General features: G+C 43.3%; 1 non-coding gene across 1 annotated transcript; it reads left to right on the top strand.

The window, feature by feature from the left end:
• The first annotated feature begins 5008 nt into the window (after positions 1-5008).
• trnaf-aaa (transfer RNA phenylalanine (anticodon AAA)) lies at positions 5009-5091 on the top strand. The gene has a single exon. It is a non-coding gene; the product is annotated as a tRNA-Phe (tRNA).
• The last annotated feature ends 435 nt before the right edge of the window (positions 5092-5526 follow it).

The following is a 5526-nucleotide window of genomic DNA, read 5'->3' on the forward strand; positions in this document are numbered from 1 at the left end:
CACTGTGCACATTCCTGTAATCAGTACCTGGGGGAATCAGGAAGATCCTGGTGTCTCTTTAGCCTGTTATCTGGAAACTGATCACGTTGTGTATTACGTTCGCACTAACTGACTGTGTGTGGTCAAACAGCTCCTGGAAGGGCGGAGAGAGCTGGAGGTGAGACAGAAAGAGATGTGACATGGAAGTGCTTTGAATCAGTGGTGAATATCCGTCGTGTGCCAGTTTCAAAGGAACAGAGGTTGGTGGTTATTTGTTTGAAAGAAACTGCACTCAACGTGCGGCGAGCCCACGACCCTGAGATTTAGAGCCTTTGATCTACCTGTTGAACTAGCCGGGCACACACAACATATGTATCCCCACATACATGGAGACAACTGTTGCTTTCCACCTGGAGCCTCAGCTTGTTCTGAATTTCAAAGTGTAGAAGGTAATCAAACTACACAAGCCCCAAGGTTGCAATACATTCCTCTCAATCATCAATAACATCATTCACATCTTCCACTTCTTAGCTGTACCTCCTTCCAAACATTGCAAACTCCTCTTGCATCTTTCATCCTGATATTTTTCCCTGTAACATTTTCATCTGAAGTTGCACAACTAATGTGAATAAAGTTTGTGATGGTAGAAATGTGTTCACCTCCTCGGGAAACTGATTCACTTTGACACACACAAAGGGACACACACAGGGATATACACCGAGAGTTACAAAGGGCAAGGGTTTGTCTCTCAGGAGAGACAAACGCCCAGAAAGCAAGCATGACACCAAGTTTTGCTCCATTTCCTCTGCAGGTTTCGTTAACGAACAGAAAGAGGAAAACGCCCACTTGTTTTGTAGGATTTTATTCAATGTAACCGTTAATTAACTCTGTAGACACAGAGTTAAAAACAGGAATAATGAGAAGCAGGAAACCCAAATGGATTTGGACTCCATCGCCTAAACCAATCGGCTACGATGGCTGCCCCTATCCACAGGGTAATTTTGTTGGTATAAAATTATAGGCGGCCACAGCAGGGAAGGAGTACATTCGGCTCATCGTGTCCGTGCCAGCTCATGGAAGAGGAATTCAGCTCATTCAACAATCCCGCCTTTTCTCTGCAGCCATTTATATTTTTATTGTCTCTCCTCAGTGTTACTGTTAAAGTGAAAGACCGCACACACCTGCTTTAACTGTGAGCTGGTACTTTTTCGACTGATAGGGCAATTTTAACAGCAGTGGGATTTGAAACCACGCCTCAATAAAGAATGAGATATTAAACCATTGACAATCACTACAGCTGCGCTACCAAGCTCACGATACTCTTCCACTTCACTTTGACTGGATCTGGACTCCATTGCCTGAACCACTCGGCCACGATGACTGGTCCTATGGATAGGTTAGTGTTGTTCGTATAAAATTATAGATGTCTACAGCAGAGGAGGAGGAAATTCGGCCCAGTCTGTCCATGCCAGCTTATGGAAGAGGAATTTAGCTAATTCGACAACCCCACATTTTCTCCACAGCCATTTATATTTTTATTGTGTCTCCTCGTTCTTCCTGTTAAAGTGATACACCGCAAACACCTGCTCTAACTGTGAGCTGGCACCTTTTCGACCAATAGGACAATTTAGCAGCAGTGGGATTAGGAACCACGCCTCAATAAATAGTGAAACCTTAAACCAACACCTACAACAACTCAGCTGAATTACCGAGCTCAGGATGCTACTGCCCATTGCTTTGTCTGATATTGCTCCTGAAACAGAACAGAATCAAAGCAGCAACAATACGTCATAAGGCCCCACAAGCCTCCTCCGTCACTTAATAAGATCATGGCAGATCCCCAACCTCAACACCAATTTCCCACCCGATCCCGAAAGCCCTTCATTCCCTAAGAGTCCAAAAATAAGGAGAATTTTTGGTTGTTGTTACTTCCATTGATCCGGCAGTTATGTGGACACCTGGTTGAAATCAGCAATAATAAGAAGAACATTCGGTAAGGTTTGAATTTACCTGCGGAGACTCCATTGGATTTTAGAACCATCGATTTAACCACTCGGCTACGATGATTGACCAAGGATCCAATGCTTTTCACTCATTCATCAATAACACCATTCACAGCTTCCGCTTCTCAGCTGCACCTCCTTCCAAACATTGGGATCCATTTTCCTCAGGATTTGTTTCTGGATTTAATGTTTAGCTGCTTTGTGACCTCATTTTGAAATCAGATTCGCTTCAATATCCAAAACAATTTGAATTGCAAACCCGGCGGATAAACAATGGAAAAATGTCACTCAGTAACACAAATCCCATGGTCTTCATTTTCAGATTCACAACAGTTAACTTTTCAATAAAATGAAGGAATTTTCCAATGAAACGATTTAGAAAGTTGATGTGACTTTTATTTGTGACTCACTAACTCGGGTATTGTGTAAATGCTGCTCGGAGGTTTAGTGACCGGGATATAATCTACCTGTGTTTTCCTGAGCCTGTGCTCGGTGTATTGGGAGGTTTGGCCCGGGTTGGAGTATCTTGTGTCCCAGGGATGGGCAGTAACCCGCTGATTGAAGCTGCAGTCGCCGCTTTCTGCTGGCAGCGGGTGATTGGAGAGTGCAGGGCCGGAATATTGCTGCTTTTCTGCTTTTCCCTGTCTCACTCACGGTGGAACTGAGGAAGAGAGAATAATTGATGGGTTTGTTTCAATCCAATAACTTGATAAATTTCCAATGGGTTAGATATCGGTACATGGTAGGTCTAATTGCTTTCTCATTATATTTGAAATTAATATTCGACAATAGCCACTTACCTGGGAGCTCACTGGATAACAGTGGAACTGACAACATTTTGGGGGTCTTCCGTTTCAGCGCTAGTACCCAATGACAGCCCGGAACTGTGTGATAATCAATGCTGATGGGGAGAAAACAGTGAAAGCTTCGACCCTGAGTGTTCTCGACCCACCAACCTTTCGGTTAACAGCCGAACGCGCTGACCAGTTGCGCCACAGAGACTGTGGCAGCCTCTAACCAGGGTATCAGTGAGTTAAAGCTTCAGATTGCTGCTACCGGAATGACAATTGTCTCTATCAGTTCTACCCTTCCAAAATAAAGGGTGGGTCATTCATTGTGGATACATGGAAACAGTCTGATCCCATCCACTGCTGACACATCCATGTCACCGGGAACCAGCTCTCCTACAACCGGTGCCGTCTCCCTTCGAGCCTTTGCGTGTCTTGTCTGTTACCAAGTATTCTGATTGTCCCGAAGCCGATATTAGGTTTGAATTCCTGATGTGCAGTAACGAGAATCCTTTCAATGTCTCAGATCAGTTAATTTCATTGATAACATCAGAGACAATGTTCCAGCGTCGTAAAGAAGGGAAAGGTGCCTTGACTGTCTCTGGTCAATCATTTCACCTTTCATTCTCCTCTGATTCCGGTTCCCAAAGAGTTTTTAAAGATTCACAAAGCTGGAGTCTGGGTTTTCTGTTTTGGTTCCTTCTCCATTTTCCCTCCTGCCAACTGACAATATTTTCCAAAATCTCATCTCAATCCCCCATCTTGCATCATGTCCAGGGATGAGGAAATTCAGTTTTGTGGAGAGATTATAGAGACTGGGTTTGTTCTGTTTAGAGCAAAGAAGTTTAAGTGGAGATTTCATGGAGCTGTTCGAAATAATGCGGGTGGGGGCAGTGGGGACGGGCGGCTTGATGGTGCAGATAGGGAGAAACTGTTTCCACTGACGGGGGTCAGTAACCACAGGATTGGGATTTAAAGAAAGTTAAGGAAAGACAGATTTGCATTTATCCAGCGCTTTTCCTGACCAGCGGATGTCTGAAACCACTTTCAAGCCAATTAAGCACTTTTTGAAATTAAAACAGGAAATACTGGAGAAACTCAGCAGGTTTTGCTTTCCACAGACACTCTCAGACCTGCTGAATTCTACCTGCATTTAATGTTTTTATTCCAGATTTCCAGTATTTTGCTTTTATTGAAGTACTTTCTGAAGGAGAGTCATTGTTTTCATGCAGGGAGCAAGGCAGCCAATCACTGCTCAACAAACACACAAAGCCAGGGACTTGACAATGCACAGATCTTGTCATCTTGGTTGAAGGATAAACAGTGACCAGGACACATGACCACATTCTGCTGTCTTCTACAAACTTCAATCTGCAAGTTTTGATGATGGTTCTGGCCAGTTTCGAACGAAGTAACTCCTCATATATGAGGTAAACATGATAACCACTGCCCTGCAGAAACAGGGGACAGGAAAGAAGCTCAATGGGCCTCATTAAAATGTTATGCGGTGACGTCATGCAGCAGCACTGAGTCTTTATTTTGAACAAATTGAATTCAGCTGCTCTGTTTGGGGATGCTGGAGACAGACTGATCCAATAATGTCATCATCAAAAGGCACAGCTCTACAAAAGGCCCATAGTATCGATGTCAGATTTCCACAAAGAGCTTTCGACTTAATCTCAATTTCTTCGTGTCTTTCCATAACTCTGATTTTTTTCTCCCTTTCAAGTCATTGTCCATTTCCCTTTTGAAAACTCTGAGTTAAAAGAAGCAATATTGAAAGAGGCGCAGGAGCTTCTGCCTTGTCCATGCTCAGTGTGTGACAATTAACAAGGATTCCCTGACTCATTGAGATGAAGGGTTGGACTCTGAATTCTTTTACAATTATTCAAATTTTAAAAATAGTTGATTTCAAATCGAATTTTCAGAAAACAAATGTCTATCTGACCAATCATCTCCTCATTTTCCTCAGTCGATACCTTTTACATCATTTCCTTGAGCAAACACGCACAGTCACCACAGGAAAAAAACAAATCATTTGAAACATTGAAATAGTGAAACATTGAAATAATGAAGCTAATAGTGGAGATGATTTCTGTATGTTACAAAGTGCAGGATGATCTGATTAACTGGCGGAGCTGGTTCGAGTTTCCCAGCGACCTATTCCTGCTCCTTTGCTTCTGTTCTATTTCGATGATAATACCAGTGAAGGGAATTAGGAGCAGCCAATGGTAAGGTGGTAGTGTGGCTGAGCGGTCTAAGCCGCTGGATTAAAGCTCCAGTCTCTATAGAGGCGTGGGTTCGAATCCCACTCACTGCCAATCGTTCCAGTGATGTCCCTTTTGGGATCTGCAGCAGCCCCTTTCAAACCAACAGATCGACAGATACCAGCTCACACTAGCGGAGTGTGCGGTATTTTATTTTGATAGGAAGAACGAGGAGAGACAATATAAATATCAGTTGCTGTGGGGAAAAGGCGGGGTGTGGAATTACAGTAGTTGAGTTGCTCTTCCAGAGAGTCGGCATGTAAATGACATGCTGAATGACCGTCTGATGTAGCCGTCTATGATTTTATACAAACATCATTAATGCAAATCTGGGGCTTGGATTTGTGACTGAGTGGTTAAACTGACGGGTTTTGAATGCATTGGGATCTCCACAGGTAGGCTGGAATCCTACTAATTACGCTTCTTATCATTCCTGAATTTTACAGTGTACCTGCACAATTAATTGTCCGAATAAGTTGCATAAAAACC

This window comes from Cetorhinus maximus, chromosome 23, assembly GCF_964194155.1.
Source record: "Cetorhinus maximus chromosome 23, sCetMax3.hap1.1, whole genome shotgun sequence".
Classification (NCBI taxonomy): Eukaryota; Metazoa; Chordata; class Chondrichthyes; order Lamniformes; family Cetorhinidae; genus Cetorhinus; species Cetorhinus maximus.